Genomic DNA, 21,191 nt, shown 5'->3' with positions numbered 1-21,191 from the left:
AAAGATCAGTTAGAACATAATTTTGTTATAAGACAGTAAATCCAAAGTGAACTTTATTTCCCTAAGTGGTTCCTTAGGAATGTGATATGTTGAAAATGTATACACGTGAGAGGAAAGCAGAAAGCAAGGGGCCACTGTGAGGACAGAACATTCTAGGTCAAGGATTAATGCAGGACTCTTTTTTTTTTTTTTTAATTTTTTGACAGGCAGAGTGGACAGTGAGAGAGAGAGAGACAGAGAGAAAGGTCTTCCTTTTCCGTTGGTTCACCCCGCAGTGGCCACTGTGGTGGCGCACTGCGGCTGGCGTACAACGCTGATCCGAAGCCAGGAGCCAGGTGCTTCTCCCGGTCTCCCATGTGGGTGCAGGGCCCAAGCACTTGGGCCATCCTCCACTGCAGTCCCGGGCCACAGCAGAGAGCTGGACTGGAAGAGGAGCAACTGGGAAAGAATCCGGCACCCCGACCAGGACTAGAACCCGGGGTGCCGGCGTCGCAGGAGGAGGATTAGCCTAGTGAGCCGCGGCACCAGCCTAATGTAGGACTCTTGGTAGAAAGATGCAAGAAATCTTTTCTTTCTTCAGAAAACAAATGGTATGGCCAATTCTTTGCATATTTTCAGATAGTAAATATTTTTCAACATAAAAATATGCATTATTATAATCAGATGAGTTTTTTTAAAGATTTTATTTATTTATTTGAGAGGTAGAGTTACAGACAGTGAAAGGGAGAGACAAAGGTCTTCCATCTGCTGGTTCACTCCCCGGATGGCCACAATTGCCAGAGCTGTGCAGATCCAAAGCCGGGAGCCAGGAGCTTCTTCTGGGTCTCCTACGTGGGTGCAGGGGCCCAAACACTTGGGCCATCTTTTACCGCGTTCCCAGGCCACAGCAGAGAGCTGTATTGAAAGAGGAGCAGCTGGCACTAGAACTGGTGCCCATATGGGATGCTGGCACTGCAGGCAGAGGATCAACCTACTGCATCACAGCGCTGGCCCCAAGATTTTTTTAAAAGTTAATGAAATATCAGTCACATGCTAAAGAGAAAGGTCTGATGATCCTCCGCAGACTCATCATCCAGCTTCAACAGTTAATGCAATTTTGCCACATTTTTTTCCTCTTTGCTTCACTAAAGCCCCTCAGCCACACTCCTCTATTTTTCTCTGGTATATGTGGGAGTCTTGAAAAACTTCATGGAAATGTGTAGTATGTAAAAACAATGCATAGATTTCAAAATGTTTTTGCACCAAATAAAACTTATTTTTTAAATTCTGTTTGAAGTCCCCTTATAGTTTAAAGGAACTCCCAGGTGCTGTATATTTTCACTGTAAATTATTCAATTCTGTGTTTACTGAGTAAGAGTTTAAAAAATGTAACCACAAATTAGCAAAAATTTCTTAATGTAATCAAGAACCAGTTATAAAATCCTTGTCAACGGCAGGGGTTTTTAAAGTTATTCACAGACCTCTCCTGCTCGAATGAGGTGTTGCCTTGGCACTTCCTGCTGAGTACCTCATTCTGCTCTGGGTTTGGCACACAGGTTCTGGCCTGTCATGTGACAAATGGCCAGGTCAAAATGCATAAACCTTCCTGTGAGTGGCCAGACAATAAGCGTGTTCAGGATTCTTGCCCATCATTAGGTCTCTGTCATGGCTACTTAACCCTGATGCTGTGGCTTAGAAGCACACATACATATAGACAATACATACAACAGGTGGAGCTCTGTGTCAATAAAACTTTATAACAACACGCTGGATTTGGATTTTGACTAGTGTTTCCTGACTCTGGGTGTAGATAAGGTAATCTAGCTCTTACCCAAAGAGATTTTGCAAACCCTGGGATCATTAGCACCCTGAAGATTTGCATGTGTTGTGGCTGAGTAGTGATGTGTTAGAACTCAGAGCACCTGGGCTTCCCTGCACAGGAAGAGGGATCTCTGACTCTAACATCTGGAAAATCCTAAACAGGCCACTTCTTGTTGGGTTCATAGCTCCTCACAGATGAAGACAGAGGCATCTCCTCCTCTGGCGTACCCAGGTCACGGCAGGACCAAGTGGTCCTCCTCTGGCGTACCCAGGTCACGGTGGGACCAAGTGGTCCTCCTCTGGCATACCTAGGTCACGGCGGGACCAAGTGGGACCATGGGTGTGGGAGCGCTCACTGGGCCAGATGGTGCTGCTCAGATGCACGATGTCTTTATCCCCTTTTTGTTGAAAGTCTGGAATTTTGTCCACCAGTGAGTCTTAATTGTATTTTTATTCCTCACCTTCTGCTTTTCTGGATACCAGACACATAACAGTCATAAGCAAGCTCTACATTTACTGAGCACTTCTACCTATATGCCAGGAACAGCAGTACGGAGAGTTTCATATATCTCATTACATTTAATTAATCAGGTATTATTACCTTGATTTTAATGGTGAAGAAACTGAGACTGAGGAGGGTTAGGTTACAGCCTAACACCCACTGGGAGTAAGTGGCAGAGGTAGAACTTGAACCCACCTCTGTCCGAGCCCATAGCCTTTGATCCATGCTTCTGGTAACACAGTATGTTGTCACCTTCACTTTTTGCGTTATTACCAGCTAGCATTTTTGTGGTTTACATCGTGGCTTTCCATCTATGTCAGCCCATTAAGTTTTTTTTTTTTTTAATTTGTATTTGACAGATAGAGTTAGACAGTGAGAGAAAGAAACAGAGAGAAAGGTCTTCCTTCCATTGGTTCACCCCCCAAATGGCCGCTATGGCCAGAGCTACGCAGATCTGAAGCCAGGAGCCAGGTGCTTTTCCTGGACCATACTCCACTGCCTTCCTGGGCCACGGCAGAGAGTTGGACTGGAAGAGGAGCAACCAGGACTAGAACCCGGTGCCCATATGGGATGCTGGCACCACAGGCAGAGGACTAACCAAGTGAACCATGGTGCTGGCCCCAGCCCATTAAGTTTTGACTATAGAGAATTCATGAACTCATTCACGTCACCACCCCAAGTGACTCCTACTCAAACTGAAGAACAGAGCTGAGTTATCCTTTATAAAAGAGATCCTCAGATACACAGCAGATTCATAGAATGACAAATGTCCTAAATAGCACTCTGGCCTCAGAATCAGCCCTTAAGGCATTTGGATCCGGCTAAAAAGCCCATGAGAGTTTCTCAGGCATGAAAGCCAAGACACCGTGGAAAAAAATGACCTAAATGAAAGATCTCTGTGAGTGAGATCTCCTTGGAAAGAAGAGGCCATCAAAGAAGGAGGTACCTTTCTCTGAAGGGAGGAGAGAACTTCCACTTTGATTATGGTCTTGTCTAAGTAATGTCAGAGTTTGTGAATTCAAGAGGCTTCCATAGCCTTGGCAGCTCATTACAAGAGCCTTGGGTGATTACTGACATCATAAATAAGAGTGTCAGTTGTTAAATCAACAACAGGAGTCACTATGCACTTACTCCCCATGTAGGGTCTCTGTCCTTAATGTGTCGTACTATGCGAATTAATGGTAAAACTAGTCTTCAAACAGTACTTTATATATACTGTGTGTGTGTGTGTGGGTGGGTGCAAACCATTGAAATATTAGTATAGAGTTGATCTTCTGTATATAAAGATAATTAAAAGTGAATCTTGGCTGCGGGGGCCATTGGAGGGTGAACCAATGGCAAAGGAAGACCTTTCTCTCTGTCTCTCTCTCTCTCACTGTCCACTCTGCCTGTCAAAAAATAAAAATAAAAAACGTGAATCTTAATGCAGAATGGGATGGGAGAGGGAGTAGGAGATGGGATGGTTTATGGGAGGGGGGGTGGTTATGGGGGGAAGAACTGCTATAATCCAAAAGTTGTACTTTTGAAATTTTATTTATTAAATAAAAGTTTTCTATTTAAAAAAAAAAGAGAGCGCCTCAGACTGGGCCAGGTACTTGTGCTGTGAGCTCTAACTATCCCACCTCTGTTTATTTTGTTACGCGTATTCCGCTCCTGTAACTGAAGTGCTGTCCTGGAGAAAACTCCACAAGAGCAGAAACCGTGTTGCCCTGTTCACCTTTCTGTCACAGCTCTGGCCTGGATGTGCTCCCTACAGATCTGTTGAGCAAATGGGTTTCTAAAAATTGTGAGGATTGAAGTTGTATGATTTTGAGTGAGATTTGCATCATAGTGGGTTTATAGCATGTGAGTTGAGTTAGACATGTGAACCATCTAGTGGGAAGCTGGTGGAAATTCCAGAGCACTGACTATGCTGGCCAGGGTGGCCTTCTAGATACCAGGCCTACTGCTGGCTGCTTAACCTGACCAGTTCTGCTTCCTGTGCAGAGAAACTGGGGAGGCAGCACAGGGCTGGGAGTGCTCAGGCCATTGTGCTCTCTCTCGGGAGAAGAGAGAGACTCTCTCCTACTTGGGACTGTGGGAAGTATATGTGTGTGTGAACACATGCATGTTTATTTGTGTGTGTGCACATGTGGATATGTTACCTCCTCATGCCATACAAGGAAGGGCCATAGTACAGTGATCATAAAGGAAGGGAAAGAAGTATTGCACACTGAGATGTCTTCAGAGGCTTAATGGGTCATGTTGATGTGCGACGAGTTAAGAAAGGGAGGGACGAGGGTTTCAGTGATCTGGAGTCCAGAGTCAACCCAAACGTATTAAAATTCACCAAGTGAAAAGAATTGCTTTGTAGACAAGATACAGGGAGTCACCAGGCTGCCTATGGAGTTCAACTTTGCGTGTCCCCAGAAGAGGACAGCAGCGGATGGAGGAGAACTGTGTGCAAGGTGGTGAGTCGAGGGTGATCCCTCTCTGCTTTTCCATCCCTAGAATTCACATACCCTATCTCAGGTCTACGACAGTGGTATGCAGAACCCCACCAATTATACGTGCTACCGTTTTGTAGAGATTGTGTCCTAAAATTTTGGTTCTATGCACTACGAATGAGAGGTGGGAACCTAGTGAAACAAGATAATGTTTTCTTTTTTAGTGTACCCTCTTGTGATATTTCTAAATGCAGGTGACTCCCTTCCAGCTTACCAAATTCTAAACAGATCACCGGAATAATTCTGATGTTCCCGGGCGCCTTTTTCACAGATATTCTTCTGTTAATTCCTGAATTGGCTTCCAGGGTATGTGCAGGTCATTCTGCTCATATTATCTTTAATGAAGCTCTTTGCCATTTCTCATCAGCGGAGTCTGGATAGGTGATGCCATGGCATCTGAGGACCCTGTGTGGGCACCTGTGTTAATGTCAGGCCGTGTTAGAGTCACAGAGTGTGCAAGAGTCACTCACTGGACTGGACCTCCATTTTGGGTTTAATTATCTTACCCATTGCAAGCTCAGCTCTTTGTTTGCCATGGTCTATAGGGTAGAGAGAGTGTTGATTCAGTTTTCTTCCAGTTCTTCCAAAGGCCCAGAGGTTAGACTGTTATGAGACTACTGAAGCCAAAGGGCCTTGTAGCAGGACCAAGATTACAGAGCTGGACAAAATTACCAACTAATCCAGCACTTGCTTTTATGCATACATCCAGAGGCATAAAATTAATTGAATCAACCACTCGGAAACACGGGTATTTAGCAGGTGTGAAAGCAGAGAATGCTTAAAGATGAACTCCTGGAACTGTTTTCTTGCTCTATGTGTGAAAGGATGTGTAGGGGGAAGAAGAAATGAACACAGAAGCCCAGTCCTCCCTGGGGAGGGTAAATATGAAATAATGCAACAAGGGCTGGAACACACCCTTTCCTTCTCTAAGCTTGTGTCTTCAGCAATGGGAAGCATTGAGGAGGAAGGGATCCTTTCCCTGGGGAGAAAGGAGTGGGGGGAATGGAGGCCTTGGGGCTTCACGTGGTAGTCCTCCTGATTACTGACACCGCGTGCTCAGAACAGCCCACAGAGCTACAGCCACCAACTCCCGTATTTGTCACTGTCACTTCCAGAGCGCTCGGCATTGTTCAGGAAATTGTATGTGTAAAGTAGAGCTGCCTGCGCCCAACTTCGACAAGGGAGCAGCCTGGCAAGGGGGCTTGAGACTGAAACAGAGGCTTATATGTCCTATTATGTGCCCCAGCAAGAGTCATAAATAATTGTGACAAGTTTTTTTTCCCATCCCATGTGACAGTCCTCGACTCTGCCTCCTTTCCCCACTCCCCTCTGCCTCATAGACTAGACCTGCCAGGCTGTGTGATGATGGATGTCACCGGGCAGCAAATGACAGCTGGATAGATTTTTTAGTTGGTGCTTTAGAGGGAATCAGATATGCTGTATAAAGCAATAAAAAAAGCACACTCACAAGGTGGATTAAAAATAGCTAGCACAGCAGTAACCCACTTTGTTGTTTATCAAAAGTTAAATCTCACAAGGTAAGTCCTAGTGATATGCTAATTTTTCAGGCTCCTGTCAGAGTGACACTGAGGACAGCTACTAAAAGAAAAAAAAAAGGATAAAGGATGTTGACCATTTCTGTGTGATATTTTTGTTTGTCTAATGAGACAAAAACACTTTCTTCTTTTAATGGTATCTAAGGAGAGAAATGGGCTCCTGGCACCGTGCCATATTGCTGTGATTTTTGTTTTTATTCTTAATCTTGAATTTTCAACGTAAAATTGGAGATATATAAGGTAGGGAATTATTGAGCCCCTATTCAATTAAATACCTTTTTTTCTTTTAGCTTTGCTCATCTTCCTCCCCGCATTCTATTGATCCAGATTCTGTGTAACAAATGGTCTGGTTTCCTAACCACCTTGGAAACGTCAGGTAGGAGTCAACGTAAGTTCTTAGTGTATTTTTGTAAAGAATTGCAGCCTGCTCTGAATTATTCAGACTTTCATCTCAGGCAGGCGGGCTTGGCTACCCGGTGTCTTGCTGGCTGTGTGGGCCACTGGGACGTGGTTCAGTGAAATACCCCAGTCCCTGACCCACGGCCCTGACAGGCTGAGTCGCGCTTTGTCCTTGCATTTCTGTCTGGCCCTGCACCAGGTGGGAAGAAGCTGCCATGTAATTTAAAAGTGCTCTGTCTAGCCCATCACGACTGCTTTCCCCTCTGATTTTTCTGATGAATCACGTTAGGAAATCCATAGTTTTCATGCAGAAGTGTGTGGCAGAAAGAGGGAAGGCAGCACAAAATGTTTATTAAAAAAATGTCTTTCCGTGGGGGTCCCAGCAAAGAGGGCCACTGGAGTGGTGCCTGTATCATTCAGATCTGGGGACAATGCAGTTCTGGTACCATTACATTTTTTGTCATATCAACTCACTCGTGTGTTACTAGGTGTTGTTTATTACTTTGATTGTTGTCGTCTATTTTCTATGGCTTTATCACTGAATAGGTTCATTTTTTTTCCCCCAGCAGACATGAATTGATGAGACAAATGAGTGCTGAGAAAACATAATTAAATGGTCAAAGGGCAGGTTTGGAATTCCTGCTGCATGGGTTCAAATCCCAGCTCCTCTCCCTCCCTGAGTGACCTTGGTCAAGTTATTTAGCCTATTTTTTGCCTCTGTATCTTGAGTTGCAAAATGTGGATAATTATTCCCCCATAATAGAGTTTTTTTAGGACTGAATAAATTGAATTGGCTTAGTAAATAAATTTTTGCGATAGGTGTTGAATAAAGATTACTATTGGTTACAATAATAATTATTTAATTATTATAATTAATACTGAGATAATTTTACTCAGGCCACCTGCATCTTTCACTTCAAATCTTCCCGCATTTAATGCTGTGTGTTAGATGAGTGGATGTAAGTTATTGTAGGAATGGAGTCCTCTTTAAGAATAAATAGTTTTTAGCATTGATTCCTAGATTTATCGTTGGTAAATCCTCTCAATATAGGGAAGAATATTCTGTATAGCATATCACTGGTACTATTTTTAAAACTATTAGCTCTGCTTCACTGGAAAAGAACCTTCAAGAGATGTTGATGTGGACATGTCTGGTAGTGTACTGGAACACGGCTGATTGAGTACTGGACTGACTGGTAGAGAACCTGAACGTGACTGGTAGAGCATCCAGACATGGCTGGTACAGTAACTGATACATGGACACCTGGTGGAGTACCTGGCAGACAACCTAGACGTGGACAGTGGAGTACCTGGGCATGGCTGATGGTACCTGGATTCCTTACTTGGTTCACTTTCTGTTCTCTCTCTCTTGCCACCACATAGCAACCACCTACAGACCTCCTTGAGTTGTGGACTTCAGTCCTATGCAGGCTCTCATCTGCTTCTAGAATCATTAAAAATATTTGGTTTTGGCCTTCGATTCATAATAAGGAGTACATTTCACAAGTCACCCAGAGTATGCATACATATATAACATAGGGGTTTATGTTTTGTTTAAGCAAATGTCCAATGAAACATTAGTTATCTTTGCCACATGGGCATTTTCTATTCATTTTTATTTCGTTTTTAAAAGTTCTTCTTTTGACCAGGATTGACCAGATTTTTCTGTAAAAGGTCACTTTGTAAATATTTTCTGCTTCGAGGGCTCCAAGTGCTTGTTGCAACTACCCAATTCCAGGGTTGTAATTGAAGGCAGCTGTAGATGAAACAGGATTGGATATGCACTACTGTGTTTCAGAAAAAATAGACACTGAAAGTTGTTTGTTTATTTATTTATTTGAAAGAGAGATCAAGAGAAGTAAACAGAAAAAAGAGATCTCCCATCTACTGGTTTACTCTCTAAATGCCTGTAAGAGCTGGGTCTGGGCCAGACCAAAGTCAGAAGCCTGGAACTCCATCTGGGTCTCCCACATGGGTGGCAGGGACGTGAGCCATCGCCTGCTGCCTCCCAGGGTGTGCATTAGCAGGAAGCAGAGCTGAGGTTTGAACCCGGGCACCACAACATGGAACCATGGGCATGTCAAGCTGTGCCAAATGCCTGCCCTTGGACCCTGAAATTTGAATTTCATATACTTTTCTTGTGTCACAAGATCTTCTTTTGGTTCTTTTCAACTACTTAAAAATGGAAAAACCATTCTTAGCTTGCAGACTACACAAAAGATAGACAGTAGGCTGGATTTGGCTGTGGTCCACAGCTTGCCAATTCCTGCTCTAGTCTACAAATTGATTTTTATGACCCATAAGCTGCAGAGCACTCTTCTGGGACAAGCAGGGATGCAGAGTGTGCTGCTGGAGAGAAAGCATCGGTCTCACGTGGGTTTGTGAGACCCCAGAGTAGTCAGTGGTGCCTGCTGTTCACAGAAGTCCTGTGACTGTGACTGCCAGGCTTCACAGCTTCCTGAGAAGGGTGCAGCAATCCCAGCTGTTGGGCCACAAGACTTTTTTTTAAGGTTTATTTACTTATTTGAAAGAGTTACACAGAGAGAGAAGGAGAGGCAGAGAGAGAGGTCTTCCATCCACTGGTTCACTCCCCAGGTGGCTGCAACGGCCAGAGCTGCGCCGATCTGAAGCCAGGAGCCAGCAGTTTCCTCCAGGTCTCTCATGTGGGTGCAGGGGCCCAAGGACGTGGGCCATAGCAGAGAGCTGGATCAGAAATGGAGCACCCGGGACCCAAACTGGCATCCATATGGGATGCTGGCACTGCAGGCGGCGGCCTTACACTCTATGCCATAGCGCTGGCCCCGGCCCCCACAAGACTCTTATTTTGCAAAAAATCTCTGGCATTTAAATTCTGAGGAATGCACGTGGGGGAGCCCTAATTCAAAGTATGAGTTTGAGAACACCACTCCCTGTCAGAGGTGGCTAGTATTGGGCATAGACATCACAGCTTTGCCAGTAAGAAAGGTCTTTGGCGATTATAATTTCCCAGTTAAGGAACACATTTTGGGGCCTACAGTGAACAGAACACTGTGTGAATCACATTGAAGAAATTATGATCCCAATTCTGTGTTCTCAGGGAGTGGATAGTCAGATTTGAACTTGGTGATAGGCAACAAGCGCAAACTAGTGTGTTCTCAGTCAGACCAAAGGCCTAGGTGTGGGTGATGTCATCGTAGGAGATGATAATGATACCTAAAGGCATATCATAATTTCCCATTGTTTTCACAAGTGTCATTCCAGTGGATTTTAACAACAGTGGTGTGAGTTGGAGGGGATTGCCAGCACATTTTATAGGCAGAGAATTTGCGTGTCTTGTCCAAGATTATCCTGTCAGTGAGATGCCAAGTCAAAGGTCCAGGTCTTCTATAGAATTCTTGGAGTTACACCAAAATTAGTGGGAATATTTTGAGGAGGAAAATTTTGAGTGATGTGTGGAAAGGACTCATGGACATGGATTTTTGAGAGAATCTGGAGGCTGCACAAATGCATGCTTGCATGTATGTGTGTGCACGTGTCGGTGTGTGTGGTTATGTGTGTGCACATTTGTGTGCATATGTATGTGTGTGTACACATGTTTACGTGTGCATGTGTGTGTGTGCTCCCATATAGGTGTTGATTTTGAAAAAGGCACAGACATAGACATGAAAGTCACGCATACTAAAGAATCACGAAGCCCTTTAACAGAACTGTCAATAGTGCCAAAATTAAAACAAAATAGCTAATCAGCAAAATAAAGCTTTAAGCCCTAACTCTCAAGTTAAGTCTTGAGGTCAAATGTAACTCCTAATAGCACTCCCAGCACCTGCTTCCTCTCAGAACTTTTGGAAGCCCCATTGTTTGAGAAAACATTTGAAAACATAAGTGCTATCAACTCCTTTGGCACTAGGTTGGATTTAGCCAGCAGATTTTGAGAGAAGCAAAGATTTGTTCATGTGTGGCCTGTCCCCTAAAACTCACAGATTACAAGTCCCTTTATGATTCTGTTTTCCCCAAGAGAGCTTTCACCAAGATCACTTTGTTTCTTTTAAAAAAAAAAATTTAACAGCTGTGAAAAATAAAATTACCTAGTTTGATAGGAGGTAAATAAAAGAGGCCCAGTCAACTCAAGGCTGTAATTTGAGAAGGCACCATTGTTTAGACTCTATGAGGGTGGAAACAAGAATAAAAATGAACTCAGGTCGTGGCATTATTTCCAATTAAAAAATGGAAACCTGCTTTGAGAGACCGTGCTGCATATTTACCTCCTGTCTCCAAGTGCTGGGGCTTAGCTGTTCCACACAGCAGCTGCAGCTCCATTAGTGCTCATAGGTGTGATTGTTCTTACTGGCGTGTGCTTATCTTCTACAGTTTTGACAGCGGCCTTTGGTGCATCCGTTACTCTGTTTTCCGGAATTCGTAATTAGGCCTAAGAGCATCTGACGTACAGAATTAGCAGCACACTCTGAGATGCCGAGGGGAACAATGGTCCCTTTGTCACCCAGAGAGCCTTCCTGAGGGCTCTGACTGAAGCTGCCACCAATCCAGTATTTTAGGTTATTTCCTGTATGTCACGTGTTGCAACCCGATGTCATCTTGTTTACGTGTTCTCCCACTTGTCTGCCAGCTATGTCCCCTCCACGGCATCTGCCAAGACTGGCAGACCACAGTCCATGGCCCGTGTAGCCCTCTGCCTGTTTCTGTGTGGCCTGTGAACTAAGGATGCTGCTTCGGTTTTCAGATGCCAGAAAACAATCCAACATTGTGGCGCAAGAAATTCAAATTTCAGCCTCCACAGGGAATGCTTTGTTGGAACATACCACGACCACCATTCCTGTGTTGTCTGTGGCTGCTTTAGTCCGACATGGAGTAGACTTGAGTGGTTGAGACTAGTCTGTGTGGTCTACAAAGCTGGAAGTCGTTCCTCTTGTGCCCTGTACACCAAAGGTTAGCCACTCCTGGTCATTGGTCAGTGTTCCGTGAATGTGGAGGAATGGACAAAGAGCAGAGCTTGCTAAGAGTTTTTACCAAAAGACCTTTCCCTGCCACCAAAAATAAGAAGGAGGTGACCCAAATTCAACAAAGAGCTGGACCAAAATAAACGTGAACTCTGAGCTCTCACACAATGACGCAATAAAAGGGAGGATGCGCAGGGCGGAGTGGCCTTGCTCCCAAGTTTGGCTCCACATTTCTTGCAAAGAGAAGGCCGAGAGCCTTCTCAGGAATGTCACTGCCGGGTCTCGGGCTCTCGTTTCCAGGAACTGGATGCTGCCAGTGATCTTTCGGTCTGATAGATTTTCTCCAACCCAGTTCCTCTCCCTCCTGCTTTTTACCTGCAACCTGACTAAAACCTGAACTCCGATTTTTACCACCCCAAACTTGGCTAACCTCCTTTCCCCAAAATGCCAGCCTCTTAATCCTTTTCATAAAAAGGTCTGTGTCACCCAGAGAATACATTCAAAAGAGCCCACGGCACCAAAAGACGATCTGAAAATAACAAGGGGAAAAATGTACTAAACGCATCTGCACACACACAAAGTTGCCAGGGAAACATGACAGCTCCTTGCAAACTGCCAGCGCCATCGCATTTAGAAAGAATTGACAACAGCTGACCTCTGTCCCCGCCTCTCCTGCCTGCCTTTTACCAGGCTCACAGAGACTTGGGGCTTGAATGATACTTTTGATAGGCAGATTTTCAGATCCTGTGCTTGTCAGCCTGGACGAGGGGTCCTGGTTTACAGCTCGACTAAGAGCTAGAAAACCTTTTGTGAGCGTCACCTCCATTATGACCCAGTCTGTGCAATTGAAAGGTGCATTTTCACCTCCTATGGTCCTGAGGAGCAAAATGACATATTTTGCTGCATTACTTAAATATTCCTGCGGAACTCCAAATTAAAAATATCCGTTAATGGTTTATTTGATCTCTTCCTAATTATTGCCCATTGCACATTCGACAAATTATTTACACATTTTAATAATTGCGACTTTCTTTGGAAGTGGCACAAAAACAATTACTTTTTCGAAATTCCACTGTGTCTACGCTTTTGAAACGACATAGCCATTAAAAACAGTCTGTCGAATTAAAGGTTGGGCAATTAATTAAGTGCAAATTCTGTAAAACCGGACCAAGGAGAAAATTCATCAAACCCATGAAATATGACCTATCTTGTCCAAAAGACAAATATGTTTAAACAAAAGATGAAAATTGATGACAAAATTACGGGTAGCAAAATGCACACGGAGCAAATATAAGACAGCTGTGCTTGGTTCCAGCCTGTGGGGTCTACTCTCACAGCATTCATGATTCATTACCGTCACCGTCTTGTAAAACTTTGCGGAGTTAATCTCCGAAATACTCTATCTGGGGTAATGAAAGTTCTCAGTAAGGGCTTGGAAGCCCATTCTATTGATGACTTGCTGGCCTTGAGAGGAGCTCCATTAAATGCGATGGAAGTTGGGGATGGTAGCCGAAGGGTGGGTCTCCCTGGGACAGTTGAAGCTCCTGTCGCCTATGTGGTCATTCCACTCTGTTTCTGTCTGGATTATCCGGTATGGTCTCCCTTCCTCCCTTCCTCACACCACCTCTCAGTATTGAAAGTGCCCATCCCTCTTTTGTCTCGAAAAAGACTCTGCCCATATTAAGACTTTGGCTCCTAGCATGAGCCACAAGCTCTGTGTATGATTTCTGGCAGGGGTGGGGGATCTTTTGTCCACCAAGGGCCATTTGGATATTTAAAACATCAAGTGTGGGCCATGCAAAATTATCAACTTAGAAATGAACCGGCTGTAGATTTATTGAATTTCCAGTCCCGCTTGCTGTGGCTTTGGCAGAGCCAGACCCATGGGATTTTGTGGGCCTTATACAGCCCGTGGGCCAGATGTTCCCCACCCCTAGTTAGGTGCTGTCCATCCAGCAGGGGCCACCAGGATGCAGAAGAGTGTTTCACCTGGGGTGTACCCATCATAAGGCCCGGACTGGATACTAGACTCAGGCATTCAGGTTCACAAATCAACAGCAATGCTCGTGCAAAGCGGGCGGAAGGGGGAGGTGGGTCTGTGGACTGTGGGGATTGTTACAGAACCAAGGCTGTTATTTCCATATTAAAATGTAATGGTCTCATTAAAGTTAAAACCACTGTTAAAGTTGATTGAGTAAATTAGTTAATTAACCATAGCATCCAGAGCCTTCCTCAGGGGCATACCTCTGTTCTTCAAGATGCAGTACAAACGCAGACTCAGCTCCTAGGATCTTATCCAGGGCAGTATGATAACACTGTCTTAGACTGGCTTATTGCAGAATCTGTTAAAAAAAATTAGAAGCTAGAAGGTGAGGGTGTTACTTGGTGTTAAAAGAAGGTGGAAATAGCTTACCAACGAGAGAAGATGTATTTTATTTTTAAGCTGAAATCTCTGAAGATTTTCTTGATTTACAAAAACACCTGATAAGCAATTTGTGGAGCCTTGTGGCTGGCTCACCAAGGTGCTTGCTTCTTGTGCATATTCTGCCTCCCAGAGATGTTGCCCCAAGGCTGGTGGAAACATTTCAGGAGCCTTTTTTGGGAGTGGTTTTGGGTAAGTGACTCTAAATCAGGGTTGCACTGAGTTTTTGTGAGTGAAAGGGGGAGCATTTAGGAAACATCGCCAATTTGTCTGCCCAAAGCCCAACTTTGAAGTTCTGGTTTGCAATACAAAGGTAACCCTTGACACAAATGGCCAACCAAACTGGTTTTTAAAATTTTTTTAAAGATTTATTTTATTTATTTGAAAGGCAGAGTTACAGAGAGAGAGAGAGAAGACACAGATGGAGCGAGTGAGGTCATCCTTCTGTTGGTTCACTCCTCAAATGGCTGCATCGGCTGGGTCTGGGTCAAGCTGAAGCCAGGAGCCAGGAGCTGCCCCTAGGTGCAGTGGTACAAGTGCATGGGCCATCCTGCACTGATTTCCCAGGCACATTGGCAGGGAGCTGGATGGGAAGTGGAGCAGCCAGGACCGCAACCTGTGCCCATATGGGATGCTGGTACTGCAGGCGACAGCTTAACCTGCTATGCCACAACTCCGGCATCCCAAACTGGTGGACAGTAATAATAGCCAACTTCCTACAGTGGTTATAATGGTTCAGTACTTGAATATATATATATATATATATATTCATATAAAGTGCTCAGAAAGATGTCAGGCCTGAGCTTAGATCTCAGTGAGTATCAACCTATTATTTCTGAGCATAGAGAAAGAAAGTGAAGGGACAGGGATGGAGAATGTCCCAGAGATAAGAGGCTGGACCCTCCCCCAGCACATCACTCCCATGCAGGCTTCTGTTTGGATTGTGAGTCATTAAACATGTCAGGGGTGCCCAGACACTGAGTAACAGGAACCTAGGTTTAATTTGATAATAATAATAATAATAGTAATAATAATAAATTTGCCTTCCTCCAGCCCAGTCCATTGCCTGGTCATAGTCTGGAGAACTGTGCTGGGATGTTGGTGCTATTATCGTGTTCAGCACTTTCAAAGCCAAACATTGTAAGGCCCAGGTGTAGAGGAACTGGAACCAAGGCAAAGCAATAAACCAAGGTTGAAGATGACTGGAGTCATTTCCATATTCTTTTTTTTTTAACATTTTATTTATCTTATCCATATCCTATTTCCCCTAGTTTCTGTCTATTTCCAAATTCTAATCTGTCAATCTGGTGATTGCCACTATGAGTTGGTGAAAAGTTGGGAGGGGAACTGTGGATGACAGATATTTGGAAAGGGAGATATTTTATTTTTATTTGACAGGTAGAGCTATAGGCAGTGAGAGAGAGAGAGAGAGACAGAGAGAAAGGTCTTCCTTCCGTTGGTTCACTCCCTAAATGGCCGCTATGGCCAGAGCTACTCAGATCTGAAGCCAGGAGCCAGGTGCTTCTTTCTGGTCTCCCACATGGGTGCAGGGACCCAAGCACTTGGGCCATCCTCCACTGCCCTCCCAGGCCACAGCAGAGAGCTGGACTGGAAGAGGAGCAACTGGGACTAGAACCCGGCGCCCATATAGGATGCCAGTGCCGCAGGCGGAGGATTAACCAAGTGAGCCACGGCGCTGGCCCCATTTCCATATTCTTAATTGAATTTGGTACATGTAGCTACACACTGTCAAAGTGCATCTTTATATTTTATATTCACAGTAGTTTCAGTCTGCCGCCCAAAGGAGAACTTGTAGGATTTGGAAATAAATAATTTATTTGGGATGTAGAGTGTAGAAAACAGACAAAGTGACGGGAAGAAGGGAGGAGAGCCCATTTATAATTTAAAAACTATGTAACCATATAAACTGGCTTCCAAGAAGTAAACCAGGTCAGACTCATTATTTTCTAGAATGATTGGTTTGGAATGAAAACCAGATTATGAGACACCTCCTGAACTGATGCTCAGCAAACTTGGTGGGGGGGGTTGACTGCATTTACTGGACGCTTATGTAGTGGCTTAGAAAGCCAGCGGTAAGGCGTCTGTAAACTCCAACATGGCTTTCAATACTCCCAGGTGCTGTAGGTGCCATGCACATCCCCCTTGCTGACGTGGTGAAACTGAGGCACGGAGAGGCTAATAGACCTGCCCACAGTTACCAAGCTGGTAAGTGGTAGTGTTCAAACTTGAAATGATACAGTTTGACTTCAGAGCCCAAAGCCTGGTCACTGTGCCGCCCAGCCTCTGTTTATTCTAGTTCCATTCTCTGATAGTGGCAAAGCCCTCTTCTATCTGTGTGCTAACTTAAGAGAATAGCCCCGGAATCAGGTGGCTTGGGATTTTGGTCCCAGCTCTTTTGTTATTGTAGGCATAATCTTAGAAAACATCACTGAAGCCCCAGAGCTTTCCCTTCTCTGACATGGAGATCGCATGGTTCCTGGGTGTGGGGAGGCAGCAGCCGTCTTGCCTGTGTCCCCCAGCTCACGTTGGAAGTGCCCTGCTGTTCAGAGAGCAGTCACTGTGCCTGCTTATGGCCTTGTACTCCATTGTCTCTGCTTGAAGGCTTTCTGTAGCTCTAAGAGTTACAAGGGCATGGGAGGGCTGCGGGTGCTGGATGTGACGCACCCAGAGCACAGTTCTGTGTTCCACACAGTCTCAGGCTCCCCGGCTGGGGTGAGTTCCAGACACCACAGGTAACCAGCTCACTGCAGCACCCTCTGTTGGCTTGCTTCCCACCCAGCCACTTCCCCGATCCTTTACTGTGCTCCTGCCTTGACTTCCCAGATAAGTAACTTTCACATCCTCCAAGTCCTCCCTTGAGGACTCAGACACAGATGCTAACTTTCAGGGTTGTTGTGAGCATTCAATGAATTGTTTGCAAACGGTGCGTATGTCTGGTGTGTAGCAACAACCCAGGTAACCCTGTTTTGTTGTCTATTATCACTGTGCCCATATCTGGGAATTGTACTGCAACTCTGAAGCTGTAACATGATATGATGCCGTCTTTTGATGTTTGACTGTTGACAGCTTTCAGGCCTCATCTGTCTTTCTTCCTTGTCTGCTCCACGTTTGGGCAAACTGATAAGAAAGACCAGGGAATCCCTACTTTAGGGAAAGTTTAAACCACTCCTGGGAACCTTCGTGTGGGCCCATCCTTTAACCACCATAAAAATCCCGAGACAGTCCCCTCTCCCTGCCCCCTTGAGGAGTCTTGGATCTTTTTGGAAGCCAGCCCTGCTCCCCCCAGGAAGCCTCACTGTGGCAGCAGTAAGCCTGTTCACATCCTCTTGGTACATGTGTGGTGCCAGGCGTCTTGACATCAGAGTTTTGGGTCAAGTCCCTCCCATTTCTGTGAAATGGTCTCAATAGAAACGGGTCTTCCGATCCCACACAGCTCCACTGATTCCCTCAGGTAACAGGAGCTTCTGGAAGTCTTAAAAATCAATGTTTCTTTAAGGAGCAGTCCACGCAGCAGTGCTGAGGGACTGCCCAGGCTCTGAAGCTCCAGGGCCGAGACAGAGGGCTGAGTCCTGGGTGTTGCTGCCGACTGGGGCACAGATCAGAGAGAGGGAGCTCGCCATGACTTTCCCTGCAGCAAGAATGAGGAGATCGGAGACCCCCACACAGCCTCTGTGTGAAGGAAGCGCACTCTTCGGAGCATTGCGACACACTGGGTGCTGTGGTAGACTAGGATCTTCATGAGTGTTCCAGGGTACAACCTACATCATAACTTGCAGGCAAAACGTTTATTTGGAGCTTGGGCCAATGAGTGGGCTAGAAATACTGATGCCCCCAAATAAAACAAGAACATAAGTGCTCTAAATTCATACTCCACAGGCTGTGAAAAAAGAATCTCCATTTTGTTTTTCAGAATTGCTGAGCAGGTTGACCAAATCCAGGGCAGTGAATTACATAACGTGCCTTACAGCCTCTCCAGCCCTCTATTTATAGCAGTCAAGTGTTGGCATGTATGTGAAAACCCAGACAGTGTGACTCATGATCTTGTGATGTTTAATTTTTACCTGTAACTTAACAAAGATTTCCTCATGAAAACTTCATGGGTAATGAGAAAAACTCTTTCCAAGAATATAAAATCTTTTTTTTAAAGATTTATTTATTTATTTGAAAGTCAGAGTTATACAGAGGGAGAAGGAGAGGCAGAGAGAGAGGTCTTCCATCTGCCTGGCTCACTCCCCAGTTGGCCACAACAATCCAAAGCCAGAAGCCAGGAGCTTTATCTGGGTCCCCCACGTGGGTGCAGGGCCCCAAGGACTTGGGCCATCTTCTACTGCGTTCCCAGACCATAGCAGAGAGCTGGATCGGAAGTAGAGCAGCCAGGACTTTAACCGGCTCTCATATGGAATGCAACACTTCAGGCGGCGACTTTACCCACTATGCCACAGCACCAGCCCCAAATTCACTCTGTTGGTTAGTTTTAACTAATGCAAAATGCCACTTAGTATAAACATTTAAATATAAGTAAGGCTAACAGTCAAGAATACTGTACAACTAGTTTCTGGAAACAATATGGATTTATATATTTAGTATATACATGTGTATATATCTGAAGCATGAATGAAGTTAGAATGTTATGAATAGATTTAGTCGAAAAATTGCTTTAGAACTAATGCATTCGTTCACATGGAGATTACAAAGAGAATGTTCATGAGGGAGACACAGGAGTCATAATTCAGAGTCCTTGTTAAATTGAAATCGTGAGAATATTTGGCAAAGAGAAAACGGCCTGAATCTCAAGGTGTTCAGAGTCTCTCATTGTGAGATCAAGTGAGAGTTAAGTTATTTTTAAGGGAAAGAAAATGGGAAGCGACTGAAATAAAAGCAACAAGAATTTCCATTCCCTCTGGGGCAATGAAGTCTGTGTTCCACACACATTGCCTCAGCATTGCCCTTCTAAACGCCCGCAGTGTCTTACTGCAGGGCTGTGGGTCTTCATGGAGGGATTTCTCTTGCCATGGGAACGTTGGGCCTTTGCTTGTGGCTGAAGTTGGTGGGGAATTATGTCAGCATCATAGCCCCTTCTATGGGAACCTTTGTTTTCCTTTAATTTATGCGAGAGGTAGCAGACAGGCACACAGAGCTCCCATGTGGTGGTTCACTCCCCAAATATCTGCAATGGCTGGGGCTGGGAACTCAACCCAAGCCTCCCATGGGGGTGACAGGATCCAATTACTTGAGCCATCATCTGCTGCTTTGCAGGGTTTACATTAGCAGGGAGCAAGATTCAGCAGTCAGAGCTAGGAATTGAACCCAGGTGCTCCCATGTGGATGTGGGATGCGAGATATGGGATAAGGGGTGCAAGCATTTTGCCTGGCATCTTCATGGCAAGGCCAGAGGCCCACCCGGGTGAAGGAGGCTTTTCTGTGTGCTCTTTTCTGCCTCCCAGAAGGGTTCCGTAGCACGGAGGCCAAAAGCAGCTGCCTTCTCCTTCTTGTACCTGTTAGGGCAGGGCTGCCCCTCTCTGTTCACCACCTCACTTCCCCACTCTGCTCATCATGCTTTCTGGGATCACTTTCCCTTTACATCCAGGTTTTGGTTTCTGCTGGAGGAATCCAACCTAAGACACTTTCCAGGAATGAGTTGGTTTGATGTCCATTTGTTGCGTCATCCGTTCTTCCCCATAGTTCAGATACCAGCTGTGTGTGTCCAGACAGCATTATGAAATGCCAGAAACTTCTAGTTAAGTGGACTCTACTTAGAGAGAGAGGGACGTTAGAGTGAATGCCGAGTTTAACTTTGTGACTTCAACTATACACAAGGTTTTTAAAAACTTGATAGAGAGGCCGGCGCCGCGGCTCACTAGGCTAATCCTCCGCCTAGCGGCGCCGGCACACCGGGTTCTAGTCCCGGTTGGGGCGCCGGATTCTGTCCCGGTTGCCCCTCTTCCAGGCCAGCTCTCTGCTGTGGCCCGGGAGTGCAGTGAAGGATGGCCCAGGTGCTTGGGCCCTGCACCCCATGGGAGACCAGGAAAAGCACCTGGCTCCTGGCTCCTGCCATCGGATCAGCGCGGTGAACCAACGGCAAAGGAAGACCTTCCTCTCTGTCTCTCTCTCTCACTGTCCACTCTGCCTGTCAAAAAAAAAAAAAAAAACAAAAACAAAAACAAAAAAAAAACTTGATAGAGAGAAAGATGCATTTACCTGGCCAGGGCCGCCATGCTACGCAGTAAATGCAGACCCCAGCTGGGGCACGAAGTGGGGCCTAGAAGCTGGAGCATCCTCATGCCGTCCGTACCTTTTGTAAAACATATTCGTGTGTTCAGTGTGATTCTCACATTCAAAGATCCAACATGGTTCTGTTTTTCATGCAATGTGGTTTCTAAATGTAAGCCAACTGCTTTCTGATGTGCCTCACTGAAGGCACAGTGCTTCTTCCAACACTGGAGGAAAACTAGCTGTGATGGGCTGACTCATGGAGGCCCAGTAGGTCCATCTGCAGCACCGGGCTTTTTAAAGTGAGTTTGAAAGATCATTTTCCTACAAATAATCTTTGTTCTAGGCTCTGACTTTTCAACCCGACTCTCATAAGGTGTGACTGCATTCACATTACGGTGCCACATGGGAAGTGCTTTCTGGAAGGGGTGTGCTGAGGAGATACTGTGGGGACACAGAAGCAGACAGGACAGTGCCAGCTGGTCAGATCAGGGATGATTTCTCAGAGCAGGTAACGCTTGGGCTGGGCTTTAAACGACAGACATTTGCCTCATGTGTGGAGGAAGGAAATAGTGTAGCTCTTAACATTCTACCACAGAAATGTCTGCTTTGCCTTCCTTAATCCCAGGACACAGTTCCTGTGGCTTTTACTTTAATTGACAATATAGACTATCTGTAGTGTGGAAGCTTTTGGGAAGAGGAGACCAAGATTCACTCCATCTAATGCTTATTTGAGATAGCTGATATTTGGACAAAACAATTCAGTGGCACTTTTTCCTGCCTGTTGGTTTTGTCTCCGAAGGATGCATTAGCTAATATTGATGTGCGTCTGTGTTCTCTGGGAGGCAGACATGGAGGCAG

Source organism: Oryctolagus cuniculus, chromosome 11, assembly GCF_964237555.1.
Source record: "Oryctolagus cuniculus chromosome 11, mOryCun1.1, whole genome shotgun sequence".
NCBI classification, from domain to species: Eukaryota; Metazoa; Chordata; class Mammalia; order Lagomorpha; family Leporidae; genus Oryctolagus; species Oryctolagus cuniculus.
The sequence above is the reverse complement of the archived record's forward strand: the minus strand, read 5'-3'. Positions refer to the sequence as shown.